The sequence below is a fragment of the Ictidomys tridecemlineatus genome, chromosome 5 (assembly GCF_052094955.1).
Source record: "Ictidomys tridecemlineatus isolate mIctTri1 chromosome 5, mIctTri1.hap1, whole genome shotgun sequence".
Classification (NCBI taxonomy): Eukaryota; Metazoa; Chordata; class Mammalia; order Rodentia; family Sciuridae; genus Ictidomys; species Ictidomys tridecemlineatus.
Genome location: NC_135481.1, coordinates 157,514,845 through 157,532,709, shown reverse-complemented (window position 1 = coordinate 157,532,709; position 17,865 = coordinate 157,514,845). Strand labels below are relative to the sequence as shown.

Sequence of the window (17,865 nt, the reverse complement as noted above, 5' to 3'; positions counted from 1 at the left end):
ATTCATAATGGACATTCTAGAAAGTGAAGAGTAGATGAACATTTATAGAAACCCAAAGTTTTAGAGTGTGTTTATATATTTAATGTTAGAAGATAGACAGACAGGCTGGGCCCAGCATATGAAAGACCCTCTTTATTCTCATTGTAAAGGAGTTTGTCTTCCTCCTATAGGTGAACTCCAGGAACCCTGGAGTTCTAGAGGGCAAAAGATTGGGGAAACCAATCTATGTTAAAACAACTCCATTTATGATCTGCTTTGTATACTGGGTTTCTATAGCACACAGACAGTCCCTGGCTTCCACTTGTTCAGCTTATGTTTTTTGGTTTTTTTTTACTTCACAATGGTGTAAAAGTGACATGATTTCAGTAGAAATCTCATCTCTGATTTGAATTTTAATCTCATCCCAGGTTACCGAATACAACACTGTCTTGCAATGCTTAACTGGAAGCTAATGTAAGAGTTCTGAGCAGGTTTAGGTAGTCTGGGCTAGGCTAGGATAAATGGGTAGGTTAAGCGTATTAAATGCTTTTTTAACTTAGGATATTTTCAATTTACACTGAGACATAGCCCCATCCTAAATTGTGCATCAGCATCGTGCTTGATGAATGTATACTGTGGGGCTTATAGTGTTCACAATCCACTGTTGTGGGTGACAGGATATGTGGTGGTCAGGGCTTTTAGATGCATACTACTGAATGGCCTCTAGCTGGTTTAGGCAGAGAGAGGTACAGAGGAATTGTGGGTGGATCAGACTAAGCTTCTTAAGAGATTCCCATGATGGCACAACAGAATCATCCTATTAAGGGGCTGGTTAACTGTAACCAGGGTCAGGAGGCCGCTGAATCAGGAAATTTCCTCCCTAGCTGCTGCTTACAGCCACACCAGCTCTGTTAGGGCCCCGACTCTAAAATGAGGCCCCTGACCCTGCCCGCATCTCTCAGTTCCCAACAAAACCTTTCATGAGCTCATCTTGGAAGTGTTTTATTTTTGAATTCTGTGTTAAAAAGATGGGAATTATCCCTCAAGGCATTGTCAATGTGTAGGGAATATGGTCCAAAGATGTGAGACATACACAAATGGCAGGTGTCCAGATACATATTTTTAAAAGGAAACAAGTAAAGGATGAAATTTACATTTTTAGATATCATTTTGATGCAATCACTTGGTTTTTCAGCCAAGGTCAATCCTAATGACTTTGTATGAGGTCCTGAGACTGCTGGTTTCTTTAGTTTCAGTTTTGTTTGTTTTTTTTAACAAGTCCCTGCATCCAAGTTAGTAGTTCATTAATTTTTTGTTTGTTTGTTTGTTTCGTTTTGGTACCAGGGATTAAACCCAGAGGCGGTTTACCACTGAGCCACATCCCCAGCCCTTTTACTTTTTAAGACAGGGTCTCACTAAGTTGCTGGGGCTAGCTTTGAACTTGTGATCCTCCTGCCTCAGCCTCCTGAGTGAGTCAGTGGGATTACAGGCATGTACCACAGCGCCTGGTGAGTGGTTCATTAACGTTTATGCCACATCCCAAATCAGTGTTTCAGTTGCAAGGTGTGACATTGAAATACTGTCTTGGACCTTCTTTTATGTATCATCCTTAAACACCTGCTAAGGTATAGAGTTCTCCCACTATATGAGAAAGACCCTAAAAGTATAAAAGTAATAGTCAGCCATAGATCTTAGCCCTTGGCAATGCTATTTTTTATACAAGCAAATGTTTATCACAACATACTGCAGGCCAATAATTCTGTCTTCAGGACCCTAAATGTGGTTGAGCTGGAATTTCCTGTTGTTGTGGAATAGAGCATTTGTAATTGTTGCATTATGTGTTGCTGAAATGAGTGAAGCATCATTAGTGTGGTAACCCTCTGATGTGCCTCCTGATCTCCCCTCAAGGAGGGACTTCTTGCTCAGTTGCTGGGAATTCTGACAACAGGCATCCTTCAATATCGATATTTTAAGGGTACCATAGCTACAGAGAGCTACCTAATGCAAAGTCTTAGCTATAACCAGGAACACTAATATCCAATGACCAATGGTGAGGGGAGCGTAAAATGGCATGACATTTCAACCCACCTCAGGACTCCTCCAGGGTTCCCACACGGGCTGACTATGCCTGTACTTCCTCTCCATTTCCCCCTCTGCCTACTTGCTTCTGTCCCCTCCATTCCACAAACAGTGATCATGGGATTCATAAACCTATGCATACTAACCCGTCTTGGAGTCTGGTTCCTAGAGACCTAACCTGAAATAATTAGTATCTGTGGGAAGCAAATAAACAAGCATTCCAAGTGATGCTCCACCTTCCAAAGGCATTGAATTTGCCTTAGGAACTTATAATCGCCAATTGCTGTCAATAAGGTAATCTCTGGTGCGTGGTGCTCGGAAGTAGTTTTCTTCATTTAAAAACTCAGTGTAAATTTTTACATTAATTTTTTAAATCTGAAAAGCATGAACTCTAATTAATGATACACATGGTAAGATATTTAAGGGAAAGCAAAAATATCTGCAGTTAACTTTAAAATGCAAAAAAAGATAGGATGAGTTGAGGATGTAGAGATGGATAAATAAGTGATAAAACAAGTATACAATTGTCCTTTAGAAGTTTGGTTCCAGGACCTCTCTAGGAGACCAAAATCTGACCATGCTCAAGTCCTTTACATAAAATGGTATAGTGTTTGCAAGTAACCTACATAATCCTCTTGTATACTTTAAATTATATCTAGATGACTTATAATACCTACTACAATATAAATGCTCTATAAATAGTTATTATACTGTCATATTTAGGAAATAATGACAAGGGAAAAGTACAGGCACAATTTTTCCCCCAGATATTTCAATTGTGATTGAATTCACAGTTAGAGAACCCAGGAATGTGGAGTGCTGAATGTATGCCAAAATGGTAAAATCAGATAGTGTGTGGATAGATGTCCAATGAAAATTTCTTTCAGGCTTTCTCTTTTTGAAAAAAAAATATAACATATTAGAAAAATAACTAGGTACAACTGTCCTAGGAAGTGCAAACTGAAAAGCTTTTATGAACTTATTTTAGAGATAAATTCAAATCTAGAACCAGAAAGTATACCAGTGCGATTTCCCTGATAAACTGAAACCATCATTTATTCTGCAAACATTTACTGAGCATGTGCTATGAGCAAATAAATATACAGTAAGTGATCCAGAGAGGAAAAAAGAAATAGAAAAACTTTATTCTGTAGGTTTATTATAGTAGAGAAAACAGCTATATAAGGAGTTAGATAATAAGTTGTTTATATCATATTATTCTAGACTTTTAAAATACCTTTATTAATTCCACTGTACAGATGTTTCTGGCAATGAAAATGATAATAATGGCAGCTACTTACACAATGCCCACCATGTCCCTGACAGTGTTCCAGGGACTTCACACATTTTGACACATCTGTTCCATACACTTGTGTGGCCAGGAGAATGTGCCCACAGACTTGGAACTGAAGGGACTGTAATTGACCCAGGGTGTCAGCTGCTGCACTCTCCAATTCCTCACTGAATTCCCAGGTGGGTGACAGAGCCCAGCAGGGAAGATGGTAAAGAAGATCCATTTCCGAGAGTCATGGGACTCCTCAGTCAGCCAGGGCTGGCAGGCTCCATGACACCCTGATGGCCCTGCCAACCCCTCTTGCCTGCATGGTAGTCTACGGTGCTTTCTTCACCCTTCCTTCTGTTTCTCTCTCACAGGGACAAAAGCTGCGTTATATGCAGCTTGGTGGCACTCATGGCCTTCCCAGGTTCCTTCCCCACTGCTCCCCTTAGGCATTGCTCCTAATAAAATTTTTTCACATTTAGTCTTATCTTGATGCTTATATCTCAGAGGACCTGGAAGAGCATATTACTCTTGAGTAGAACCATTATTATCTCCATTTTATGGATGAGTAAATTGAGGCATGGGATTGCAGGGCTGAGCCAGAATTCTGACCTCTGTTCTCTGGGAACATCTTCTTTCCTAATAAGATGATCCTTATGAATTAGAAATATGGCCTTTAGGGGCTTTCATTAATAATGGTAATAATAGTGACAACTTATATTAATGGTGCATGCAATGTTATCTACACAGTAACCTTGTGGGTAGGTATTATTGTTATTTTGCCATGTTAGGGATTGACCCCAGGGCTCAGGCATGCTAGGCAGATATTTTACCTCTGAGTTACTCCCCCAGGCCCTATCATCTCCAGTTTTAAATCAGGCAACTGAAGATTAGAGAGATCCTATACCTTCCCCCTGTCACATGCTAAAAACTGCTCCAAGTCAGATCTGGATCCTCTCTTATGATAACTACTTTTAAGCCTTGCTCTTGACCTGAATCAAACTGCCTACATTTCTACCAAGAAATTTGGTATTTGAATCAGACACAGTGGTGGATGCCTGCGACCCCAGTGACTTGGGAAGCTGAGGCAGGAGGATTGCAAATTCAGGGCCAGCGTGTGCATCTTAGTGTGAGACCTTGTCTCAAAAAAATATTTTTTCAAAGGCTGTGGATGTGGTTCAATGGTAGAGTGCTTGCCTACCATGTGGGAAGCCCTGGTTTCCAACCCCAATACTAGGAGAAAAAAAGGTGGGGGTGGGGATTTGGTATTTAAAAAATCTGATCCCTTAAAAGATGATTGGCACCAAGAAGAACAATGCTTGAAGTTACATTCAACTTTAAGTCATTAGTGTGATTCTTTTGGAGCAGGCCTTGAACTTAAGGAAATACATAAGTATAGTATATGAGATTTTGAGGCAAAGGAGAGGCTCTGGATAAGTCCTGGATCACAGCTGTAGAAAGTGGGTACTTGAGATACAGAGGATCCTGAGAGAGAGACCATGGCAACGGTCTGATGATCAGAAGAGGCCTCCCCAAAGGAAGCTGCCTGGGCTGCCAGTTGTCCTTGATGACCGGGTTTGATTGTCTAATGGTTTTCCTGCAGTTTTCCCTGTGTGTCTTGCTTTCTGCTGCTTTGACACCTGGAACTTTGCTGACCCAGGGAACTTCCTTCTAAGGTCTAATTCATAGAGATCATAAAGAGGTCACCTGTGAGCATGATGTTCACATGCAAACCACCTGATCCACAGCTCACACCCAGCCACTCCTTTGTTGTGCTTTCACACTCTGGGCCTCTCACTGTTCACATGCTAAACATCCCAGGGCCAGATACCTGACAATTAAGGAGAGCCGCTGTCATAGTCTGTTTGCATTGCCATAACAAAGTGCCACAGGCTGGGTGATTTATAAACAGTAGATATTCATTTCTCGTGATTCTGAGGTTGGGAGATGGAAGTTCAGTGAACTGGCAGGTTCAGTGTCTGGTGACGGCTGCTCTTTCTTCCAAGATGGTGCCTTCTTGCCGTGTCCTCTGGAGTGGAGGAACATTGTGTCTTCACATGATGCAAAGGATGGAAGGGGCCAACTTGCTCCCTCAGTGCCTTTAATAAACCACTAATTCGTTCAAGAGGGCAGAGCCTTCGTGGCCAAATCATCCTTCCCCTTAATACTGTTCTTTTTTTTTTTTTAATTAGTTACACATGACAGTACAATGACCATGACATATCATACATTTTGAATCAGATGGGGTATAATTTCTCATTTTTCTGAGTGTACAGGTTGCAGAGTCACATTGGTCATGCAGTATAAACACACCACAATACTGTTTTTATTAGTGATTAAGTTTCAACATGAATTTTGGAGGGATACAGAGAGTCAAACTATACCAGCCCCTAGGCCACAGAGCTCACTGAAATTTAAACTGGTTAATCTTAACCCTGTTTACCCTTCCTTTCCTGTTCCTTCCTCTAGAAACCCCGTTTCTCATTTACCCTCTGCCTCCTGACAGTCCCTGGCACTTCCCCATGCGGCCCCCTGTGGCATTGCATATCCTCTCCCAGTCACATCTGTGAGTATCTTAGTTTGTTTTCCATGGCTCTTACAGAATATCTGATACTGGGTAATTTATAAATCAAAGAGGTTTATTTAGATCACAGTTCTGGAGGCTAGAAGTCCAAGATGTAGAGAGCATATCTATTTGGCTTCTGTTGATGGCTTTGAAGAAGAAGAGCAAGTAGGGGCGTGCTAAGAGAGAAGGAGACAAGAGGGGCCAGATGCTTTAAAACAACCTGCCTTGAGATAAATGACCCACTCCCATGGGAATTAGACTAATTTTTTCATGAAGGCAGAAACCACATGACCCCAACCACTCTAAAAGGCCTCATCATTTCTCAATACCATTACATTGGCCATCAAGTCTAAAACTGGTTTTGGTGGGGGCAAGCCACATTCAAACCTTAGCACTGAGTAACAGGGCATTTTTTCCATGGCTGTCATCTCCTGATCTTTTGGCCTTAACACACTGAAAAAAATAATAATAAAATTTATGTTTTTAAAAAGTCAGTTAAGTACAAACATCCCTGGTTGTCTAGTTTCTCTGAGTCATTGTTTGCAACTTGTTGAACTCTTAAAATAGCAAAAATGCTGACAATGTTTTGCCCTCAAGTACTTGGTTCCCGTAATCTCACGTGCATAGTGAACAGAACAAAAGATGATTCTGTAAAAGTGGGTGAGTATTAGCAGTTCTGTTGGGATCCCTCAGCCCACTCTGCTGGGAGTGGTTGGCTGCTAACTGGTACCCCTCCCCAGGAGAGTTTCCCTTACAGGGGAGGGGAACAGCCCACACCAGTGGCTGTCTAGCCTAGGGGTTTGAAAAGGCAGCCCCTGGCCTCCATGCAGGAGGCCTCTGGCTCAGCTCAAACCTCATATCAGCTCAGAGATGAGGCTGACTTCCTGCTGAGACCCTATTTCCCTACCCCCTCTTGCTTACCCCACTCCCCTTATCCTGAGTTTTCTCTTCTTTTTTTTTTTTTTTTTTAATTTCTTTATTGGTATGTGGTGCTGAGAATCGAACCCAGTGCCTCACTCGTGCTAGGCAAGTGCTCTACCATTGAGCCACAATCCCAGCCCCCTGAGCTCTTCTTGAAACCACTTGCCCAAGGATCCTCACCTCAGATTCTGTATCAGATGAAATGCAAAGTGACCGTGAGCTGGGGAGTAGAGCTCCCCCCTTGTGTGGACTAGTTATGAACCATTTGGTGAATCCTGCTAATCTCTCTAGTACTGACTGTCCTAGCTAATTAAAGGATGAGCTTATAGGCAACTTCCTAAATATCCCATCTCTAAAGAACAATGAAGAAACCACTAGTGCAATTAGCAAATTACATACCAGCCATTTCACACCTCTCCCTTCAACTTTTTACTTAAGTGAAAAGATAAAATGGGGGCCCATTTTGCCAATGTAGATGCTGATGATGATGGGAAATAACAGTGAGGAAGGACAGCCCGCATTGTGGGACCTTTATTTTGTGCCAGGTATTCTGCTGAGCACAGGGAAGATGAATGCCCAAATTACTCAGTCAGCAGCAGTGTCCAATCCTGACACATATAACTACCCCAACAAACACTTATGCTCCTGATATTCCCATCCAGACTCTGCCCTCTGCCTACGCTACCCCTAGGTGAAATGTGAGGAGTGAATTCAGAATGTGGGTGTGAAGGGAGGTGGGCTGACCCTGTGGGTTATATTTATTCTTCAGGATTCACAAGTATGCACATTAGGAAATTAAATTATCTTCTGTTTTTAAAGTTGCATAATAAATAATACTCATTATTAATGTGATACTGGGAATTGAACCCAGGGCCTTTCGCATGTGAGGCAAACACTCTACCAACTGAGCTGTATCCTCAGCCCTACTCATCATTCTTTTTACAATATGTTTCCAAATATAGCTTAGAAAGATTTCTTGGACTAACTCCCACACTGCATGAATAACTTCCTCAATGTCTGCATTAGTATTTATGTAAACTATCTATAGCACCTTATTTTTCTGTTAATGTATATGTAGTGGTGATGGAAAGTATCTATGCATGTGTGCATATGAAATATATATGCATGTGTTTGTATGCACATATATAGTTAGAGGCTTTCATCTGTAAATGTTTTTATATACAAATTTGTTAATTTTTTTGAGAACAGAGATTTTTTAATATCTTCAACAACAACAAATGTATTACTTTAAACAAGATCAGGCAAAAAAAAATAATAATAAATGCCCACTAAGTTACAAAGGAAATAAATGGAATTTCATCTCATTTACATGAAGCGATTAGAAATTTGGCTTTTAGAAAGCCAGACGGTAGGATAAGTAAATTTAGGTTAAAGAAAGTCAGCAGAGGCAGTTTCTCTTGAAAGCCATTTTCTCTTAAATACAAGTAAAAATGATCTCTCTTCGAGTATGAGAGCAAATATGAGTGGAAAATTGAGTGTGTGTTCAGAATTAAATTTTTTCAATTATTCTATTTAGTGAACCAGGATGGGTAGAAAGTCCCTGAGTTCAATCTTTTGTAACACCCCCCCATACACACACACAAAAAGAATGCAAGTCAGTGAGGGAAGCCATGATGCATCTTTGCAGTCTTGGCACTGTGCAAAAACCAACACAGCTGGGTGCCTTAATTTATTTGGTTCATGGTTGGGCTATCTTGAACAACCAGACAAGTTCACTCATCCTGTGCACTCAGAGGAACACCTAAGCTCTGCACCAGCCTTGTGCACAACAGACCGTTCCCATAATGTCCTCCCATGAAGTTATAGTTCTGCACATCCATACTGATTGTGTGGATCCTTGGGGAAATACAATTAACTTCCTGAAAGCCCCAGCAATTATAATGTTGAACCTAATAGACCCCTTTTCTTTCATGTTAATTCTTGTTTCAATCATTTAAAGTTACAGTAAATTCATAAGTGACTATTTGCTAATTAGGCTTGACACCAAAACTAAAGAATCCTCAACTCCCACAACAGCAACTTAAAACTTATAGCACTGTAAGATGTGCACTTTAATGAAGAGATTTGTAATTCTTGTTACGTATCACCAGCATGTTCTTCAGAAAATGAAATTAATTAGATTTAACTTAATTTTTCACAGTTATGTGGCTATTTTAATTGGAATTATATTAAAGCTTTATATTAAATTAGGGAGTCTTTTTGTTGGTAGTACTTTTTAAAATACCATCTAGGAGAACATGATCTCTACCTCCATTTACTTAAATTATTCTTCATTTCTTTTATTAGGGCTGTATAATTTTGGATGGTTTTTGCACTTATTGAATTACATAATTTTCACCTATTTAAATTTTGTTGCTATTATGATGAGGGAAGATGATGAGTTTCTTATTCCATTACTGAAGTTAAATAGTGCAGTTGATTTTTGTGTTTATAAGTAACAGCTTTTAATTTTGCTGTACTTTATTTTCTCAAAGAATTCTTTGTCAAATTTTATGGTATATAATCACATTATAAAAACAGTAACAGTGCATTAGAGTCATCTAACTCTGAAAGTAAGTTGTAAGGGATTAGGAGATATTGAATAGCATCATCCTGGCTACCTGCTATAGTTTGGAGCCTAAGTGTCCCCAAAGGTTCATGTGTAAAGTCTTGGCTCCTAGGGTGGTATATTCGAACATAGTAGAAAGTTTAAAAGTTGTGAGGTCTTCAGGTCATTGGGGATATGTCCTCAAAGGGGATCATGTGTCCCTGGTCTCATCCTCTTTCTCTTTTTTGCTTCCTGGCCATGAGATAAGCAGTTTTGCTCTGCCATGCACTCCCACCATGATATGCCACCTCACTATAAATCCAAAACAATTGACCAATTGAACACGGACAGAAAATCCCCAAATCATGATCCAAAGTTAACCTTTTCTCTTTATAAATTGGTTATCTCAGGTATTCTGTTACAGTGATGAAAAGCGAACACACTACCCCACTTAAATGTTAAAACTACCATTTACTGCATGTCATATGTAAACGTTTCCCTTAGAGGTTTATTTGTATGATTTCAATGATTCTTTATAGCACTGTAAGATGTGTACTTTAATGATCTAATGATCTCCCTTTTCCATAGCTCCATTTTAAAACTGAGGAATAGCATCATCCTGGCTACCTGTTATAGTTTGGAGGTTAAGTAACACTGACCATAAGCCGCATGTGTACACAGACACACACACACACACACACACACACACACACACACACACACACACACACAGAGTAACTTAGAATTTGGCTTTTAACCCAGCTCTGCTTGAGCCCAAAGCCTATATGTGTAATAGCACAGGAAAAAGGAAATGCTTGAAAATTAATTAAACTTGAAAAACATGAAAAATCACTCAAAGAAAATTAAAATACTTCAGAGGGAAAATAAAGTCTCTGAGAAATCAACAAAAGGCCATTATCTCTTTCCTAATCTTGGCTCAATTCCTAAGTGAGAAGCTCTCTGTCACTGTCATTTGCATTTCTTTTACTGGCAAGTTTCAACATTCTCCAATTAACCACATATCTTTTCTATCCTGTGGTTTTTCAGGGTTGTTTTTCTTTTCTATTTATATCTTCCAATTTCACCCTGGGGATAGCAGAACTTATATTGATTTATTTGTGTTAACTCTAAGTATATTATCTTTTATCAAATTCCCAGCAAATGAGAAGCCATCCTTTTACTTTTATAACGATGCTGATGTGTACATGCCTTAAATTTGTATAGAATCAAATCTTTCTTTGGTAGGATGTATGCTGACAAAATGTAGAAATGAGTTTTGTGCCTGTATTTTTCCATCTAGTTTTATTTTTTTATTTACTTCATTCTGTATTATATCTGAAACATTTTGAGTGGAAGAGGAGTAAGAAACAGAAAGTAATTTATTTCATGTCTAACTTCATGAAAATCAGGTTTGTTTTTTTGTTTTGTTTTGTTTTTTTGGAGGTGCTGGGGATTGAACCCAGGACCTTGTGCATGCAAGGCAAGCACACTATCAGTTGAGCTATAACCCTAGCCCCAGGGTTTTCCTTTTTTAAGTAAAGAAAAAAAAATCTTCTGAGATTTTTAGCTGAGATATAAAAACCCATCTTCTCTCATCAGGAGGCTATTAACATGAGGTAACTTTTGTTAGTAACATTCTGGCTTCTTTCTAAACAGATTCTGTAATAAATCCATCCCAGATGAATTATATTGTATGGTGCTGGGTAAAATGTGATCATCTGAGCTTGGATTTGTTTTGTGACTTGAGGAATCTTTGAAATGTTCCCTGGAGGAATACAATGGAAGCTGTGGCTGATGAATCAGTTTACCCAAGTCTAACAGTGGCTTTGACTTTAATGAGACCTTTACCTATTTTTAACTTTATAAAAATAAAGATATCATACCTGTACCATGAAATTCACCTTTTAAAATTATACAATTTGATGACTTTCAGTTTAGACACAAAGTTTTATAAACATCATCATTATCTCACTTCAGAACATTTCCATCACTCCAAAAAGAAACCCCATAACCATGTGTAGTCATTTCCTTCTTCCTTTTTCCTTCCAGCCACTAGCAACTCCTAATCTACTCTCTGTCCTAAGGAAGACAAGTTACCTGTTTTGCACATTTTGTACAAGTAGAATCTTACGACATGTGGCCTTCTGTGTTTGTCTCTTTCACTTAGTATTTAGGCCTCATCAGTGTTGCAATACATACCAGTATCTCATTTCTTTTTTATACCTAAATGTCATTTAATCATATGGATATACTGCATCATATCTGACTATTCAATCGGTGGACATTGGGTCCTTTCCACCTTTGGGCTATTATGAATAATGCTGCTGTAAATATTAGGTATGGCTGTGGTTTTAGCCTCTTTCTTTCCTGCTGGGATTCATCCCAGGGCTGGGAGCTTCCTGTGTCTAGTCACACTTCTTTCTCCCATGACTAGGGATAATCATACTCCCAAATGTAATAAAATCTGAACCAATGACTGGGATGAGTTTATTGCAGGTAAATTTGGATTAACACCTGTAATCTTGCATCTGTTTCTCCAATGTGGGATGTGATGCTAAGGCAGAGCTAATGCTGGTGGGGCTACCCCCACCCCTTACATTGAAGGTTCAGAAGACCTCACCCAAGCCTCCTCCCCCAATCCCCATAACTGCATCCAGTGGCCTGACAACCCAAGCTTGTCAGCTTGGAGGGCCTATGAGGCCTCCGGGATCATTCTGAATCCATGCATGAGTGGATCATGAAGAGCAGATTCCAGCAGGAACTGTGGAGTGAGATTGTTTACTTAGTGGGAGGGTCCCAGGTTCAAGGCTGTTCGTGCACCTGTGCTTAGTGTCTCACTGATGTGCCCTGGTATTTGTTCTTATTTCCTGGTTGTCTTTGACCTTTGCTTGACAATCATGTGGTTTCCATGGGAGGAACAAGATTACTGGCAAGAAATGTAACTGTGCACAAAGTCTCTTTAGTCGTTACATTATTGCCTGAATACTTAAGAAGGAGAAATATAAGGGAATAAAACAGAAGCAACAGCAGGGCCTCCTTTCTCATGCAATGAAAATAATTTCTTGTTGCACACTTCAAAACCTGCCCACAGTGTGCAGAATCTAGATCCACCGTGCCTTTATGACCGCACAGTGAGGTTGGCTGGGTCGGATCTATTGTCTACATTCTCCAAACGAAGAAATGGGAATTCAGGGAAGTTTCATTACCCACCTGAAGTCAAAAAACCAGCTTAGCCATGGAACCAAGCATTTCTCCTGTCCCCTGGCCTATTGCTATTCCTCTACCAATGGCCATTTACCTGCTTCAGGTCTGTTGTGTCATACAGATTTGCTTGACAAGAGATGGCCCTTTTTCGTCTTTTCTTTTCAGCCATCTTCCAGAAAATGTAGTTCAGGTGTCACCTGGCTTCTCTCTTGTGCTTTTCTTCCTGCGCCTGTACATTCCCGTTATCCCACCTTCCCACTTCTGCTGGAGTGATGTGGTCCTCAGGGCCCTTCCAGCCTCACTCAACCTCTGAATGAATCCTCTAAAGCGTGGCTCCAACCTGAAAAGGATAGTTGAAATGTGCAGTAATGACAGGTTTAAAATGAGACTAAACAGGGTTTTCAAATCAAAAGTGCCACTGTATATGCTACAAAGTTGAAGCCAAATATTCCTGTAGTCACAAAACCTTAGAAATGCGCGCGCGCACACACCACCCCACTAACTCATGTGTGAGTCAGTGAAGGAATGCTCTGAGATGAGATGATCAGATTATGAAAGGTATGACCTAGTCAGTGGATTAATCCACTTGATGGAATAATAACTTGAAAGGACTCCTGCTTGGGTGGTAACTGTAGGCAGGTAGGATGTTGGTGGAGGAGAGTGGGGGCACACGTTTGGGGTTTGTTTCTTGTCCCTAGTACCTCACTCTTTCTCTGCTTCCTGGCTGCCATGAGCTGAGCAGCATTCTTTTCCCACATCCTTCTGCCATGTTGCTCTTCCTCATCTGGAGCCCAGAGCAATGGAGTCAGCCAACCATGCACTGAACTTCTGAAACCATGAGCCCAGAATAAACTTTTCCTCCTCTAAGTTGTTCTTATTAGGTATTTTGGTCACAATGATGAAAAACTGACCAATGCAATTCCCAATAATGAGCATTTGTTATTTCTATCGTCAAGGGAAAAAAAACCCTAAAAACTAATATTTGAATAGCAACAACTCCAGCCTTCAATAAAACAGAAACTTGGAGAGAGCATGCCTGGTTCAAGTTCACGGGGTGAATTTTTAACAGTGGAACTGATTGAGTCCCCATCTCAAAGCTGTCATCCATCCCCAGGGTTTTCCCGGGTGCCATCCCTTAGTAAGAGACTGGTCCAGCTTCCCATTGCAGTAGTTTTGAGTTGGTTGTTCATCTGTGCCTAGTAAGATGCCTATGTTTCCCAAGTGTGACAATGAGCAGAAAGTTTGGGGAGACTTAATTTGAAAGCCAAAAAAAAGTTCTTTTGTTTTTAATATGCAAATACCACCACCATTTCCTTTTCACAGAGAACATTTTCCCACAGTGTATAAGAGTGCGTTGTAATTGTTGACATCGCCCATTCATAGACTCCTTTCAAAACTAAGTTTTCATGCCTCTGAGTCAAACAAACACAAATTTTTCAATAATAAAAGAGATACCTTTGCATTCAGTCAGACCTTGTATTGCTGAGAGGACATGTCATTCAGCATGAGCAGAGCACTGTGACCACCCAAGCCTCAGATCTGTACACATTCCCTGAGGCCCGGTAGAGCTTGTTCTGCACAGCCAGCCCTTCATGGTTTTCTCCAGATTTCACTAGCTCCTCTCATGGACACCTCATTGTGCTTGGAGTTATCCAAAGTAACTGGTGAATAAATGTCTTTTCTCTCTAGAAATGCAGGTATTTTGTGGTAGAAAATTAAAACATGAGTCACATTTAGAAGTATTCCATCACCCACTATGGACCTTTTGCACAACTTTGCTCTTTTTCATTGGCCCCTCTCATTCCCTTAAAGATACCTGTTCTTTGGGGGAGTATTTGATCATATAGGCCATGTTGAATGTTCAATTCTTAACCAGGCAAGGATTTTTTTCAAAAAGACTTTGTTATGTTTACATTATTTTATTTTATTTTTGTAACACAGCTTGTACACAGATTAGCTTTTTTTTTTTTCTCTCAGTTCTATTAAAGTGCATTGAATCTACCTGATGTTGGGAATGACCACAGCAGCTCCATAGACTTTGCCAACTTAGGGAATAAAAAGGGTACTGTTGAAATGATGTCTTGACCCATAAAAGGAGAGTACCTTCTTTCTCTAAGAGGAGTTTCATTCATTTTGGAAGATGATCTAAATGTCCTCATTGTGAAGAAGCTTATGGGATCTCAGTGTGGTGGCGTAGGCCTGTAATCCCAAAGGTTCCAGAGGCTGAGGCAGGAGGATTGCATATTCAAGGCCAGCCTCAGCAACTTAGCCAGGCCCTAAGCAACTTGGTGAGACCCTGTCTCAAAATAAAAAAATAAAAAAGGACTGACGATGTAGCTCAGTGATTGGATTCAATCCTCAGTACAAAAAAAAAAAGAAGAAGAAGAAGAAGAAACAGCTTGTGGGATTAAGGTGACCTTTTCAGAGATCAAGAGCTTCCCACTGTTCAAAGTCAGAGAGGAACACAGGCACCAATGTGGAAGAACAGGAAACCAATGAAGGAAGTGAAGGGAGCCCGGATGGCAACTAACCAAGACATCCCCTGTACCTGTTCTGTGTGCCGGTGCTGTTGGGGATGATTGTTGATTCCATAGCAAGGTCTCAATGCTTCGTGGTTAAGAAGGGGACTGGCCAGATGTGAGTCAGGGTGGCACAAAGCGAGTGAGGAAGTTTTCTAGCTAGATGGAGGTGTGGCTTCAGACGCTCTTGCCTGGGTGGGAAAAGCAGAAAGGTGTAGAGAAGAAGGAAACAAAGGACAGTCCAGGCCTTTGAAGTCCCTGGCAGAGGTGCATGGAGAAAGTGGCCAGGAGGACAAAACAGTGTGATGGAGTTCTGAAAGGCCTGCTGTGGTCACTCTGGACAACTTTATTCTTTGGTGTGGAGGTTGTGCTGCTGGACAAGGACCCGAGCACTCACTCAGGCAACCCCTTCTGTTCTGTTGGCAATGCGAGTGGAGTGAGGGGTGGTCCATGTCAGGCCTCACGTCCTCCCCCCTCAACCACGGCAGCTCTGCCACATCTGGGGCACTTCTGGGGCTTTCATCAGATGGAAGGGACTTTGCTACAAGTAAAAAAAAAAAAAAAGTTGGGATTCACCAATGTATCTACCTGCCTCAGATTAAGTGTAGAGATATTGAAGCTCAGAGGAGGTAGCCAACTCGTTTCTAGAGTGCGCAGCTAGTCAAAGACAGAATGCTATGGCTTGAATGTAGTTTGTCCCTTCTGAAACTCATGCTGAAGTTCGATTGTCCTTGTGGCCGTGTCAGGAGAGGGTCTTCCTTTGAAAGGTGATTAGGATAATAAGAGGAATTAATGCTTTTCTGTGGAATTGGGTTAGTTCCCATGAGAGTAGGCTTTTTATAAAATGAAGCTGCTCCTTGTTTCTTCTCCTCCTCTGTCTCTTCATTCTCCTTCTCCTCCTTCTTCCTTTCTCTTTGCTCAGGATCAACTGCATGTGCTCCTTTGCCCTTTCTCCTTCCACCATGTTAATATGTCCTTGCCAGATGCTGCCACTAGGCCCTGGCTCCAGAACAGTGAGCCAAAATAAATCTCTGTTCTTTTCAAATTGCTCAGCTGCAGGTATTATAGTATAAAAAATGAACTAACACACAAAGTTATAATGAAATACCCCTGCCATTTTGCCTGTTACAGCAATCTTTATACTGCCACCTCCCAACAGCACACTAAAAATCAAATATTAAGCAACTTTGAAAAAAATAGAGTCATATTCTTTGAATTTCTTTTCAGAAATAAATAATTATTCTGACAAAATAATTTTGGTCAGTGTATTGGTCAGTTTTCCATTGCTATAATGAAATACAAAGGCTGGATAACTTTATAAACAAAAGAGGATTTTTTAGCTCACAGTTTTAGGTTCTGAAAATACAATATAAGGTGGTCCTATTGATTCAGCATCTGATAACAGTCTAGTGGCAGGTGGCAAAATGTTGGGAGCCTGTGTGTGTGTGTGTGTGTGTGTGTGTGTGTGTGTGTGTGAGAGAGAGAGAGAGAGAGAGAGAGAGAGAGAGAGAGAGAGATCACATGGCCAGAGAGAGAGAGATCACCTGGCCAGACAAGAAGCCACAAAGGGGATGAGATCTCTTATAACCACTCACTCATGAGAACTCACTCATCATCCCATGAGAACTACCTTAATCTCCTCTAAAGACAGTGCTCCCAATGACACAACCAACTCCCACTAGGCCTTACCCCTTGAAAGTCCCACCATCTCTCTCATCACTACACTGAGGACCAAGCTTCCAACACGTAAGCCAAACCACATCCAAACCATGGCCGTCATCAAAACATCTTCAAATAAAAGATGTTGACTTTATAAAGAGTGCATTTTATGGTTCTATAAAACATGCAATGGCATGGCTCATGAACTTTAATAACTCTAAAAACAGCATGATTTAGGCAAATTAACAAACTTCGGCATACAGATACTTTAAATGGGGATGCCAGAAGGGAATAAAGCATTCATTTTCTGATTTTTCAATTACATTTAAATCCTCAAGAATGTCAAACTCCAATGCCACAATAATTTAAGCAAGAATAAATCTAGAAACGGTGTTGGTGGAGTATTTTTCCAGCTTGGCTGGTAAGATTGGAAACAGCTTGTAATTGCAAGCGTATGCTTTTGGAGCTGCCTCATTAAACCCTTCGTTGCCTCAGATATTTGAAGGATTAAAAAAAAAAATCACTTGCCCTTTAATCCAGCACCAACTATTCTATTAAGATATAAGCTAAAAGATCAAATCCCTGAAAGGTTTACTAAAACCACTGGAATATTAAGCCTCATAAATAGTAGTTTTTACTTCTGCCAAAATTTTTCTACTGCCAATAGGTAATAGTATGTTAATAGTATTAACATTAGCCAGTAATAACTCAGTAAGGCACCTCGGTGTCTCAAAAGCATATCCAATGTAAGAGGAACAAGCTCAAAAAATAGGTAGTCTCATAAAGGGATTCACATTGGTGTGTGACAACTGGGAATGGTGGGAACTGTGGCCAACCAAAGAGATCCTTCCCCTGTGAGAGAGGACTGCAGCTACTCTATCCAGCCAACTGATGTCACACAGACTATAAGAGCTGCGTTCCCAGCTCTTCTAATTTTTTAAAAGATGCCAAATGCAGATTTATAGGTGGTAAACATTAACAACAAATTTTTCTTTTCTTTCTTTCTTTCCGTGTGTGTGTGTGTGTGTGTGTGTGTGTGTGTGTGTGTGTGTGTGACATTGGGCAGGCTGACATGAAATTAGTGCTTTGTCCTGCAATCAGCATTCTTTTG

At 40.5% G+C, this 17,865-nt stretch overlaps 1 protein-coding gene and 1 non-coding gene across 9 annotated transcripts in view; one reads left to right on the top strand and one right to left on the bottom strand.

Moving 5' to 3' along the window:
* Positions 1 to 17,865, top strand: part of Rin2 (Ras and Rab interactor 2) — a 219,266-nt gene that overhangs the window by 61,659 nt on the left and 139,742 nt on the right. The window lies entirely within an intron of this gene.
* On the bottom strand, positions 7,672 to 7,743 carry Trnav-cac (transfer RNA valine (anticodon CAC)). The gene has a single exon. It is a non-coding gene; the product is annotated as a tRNA-Val (tRNA).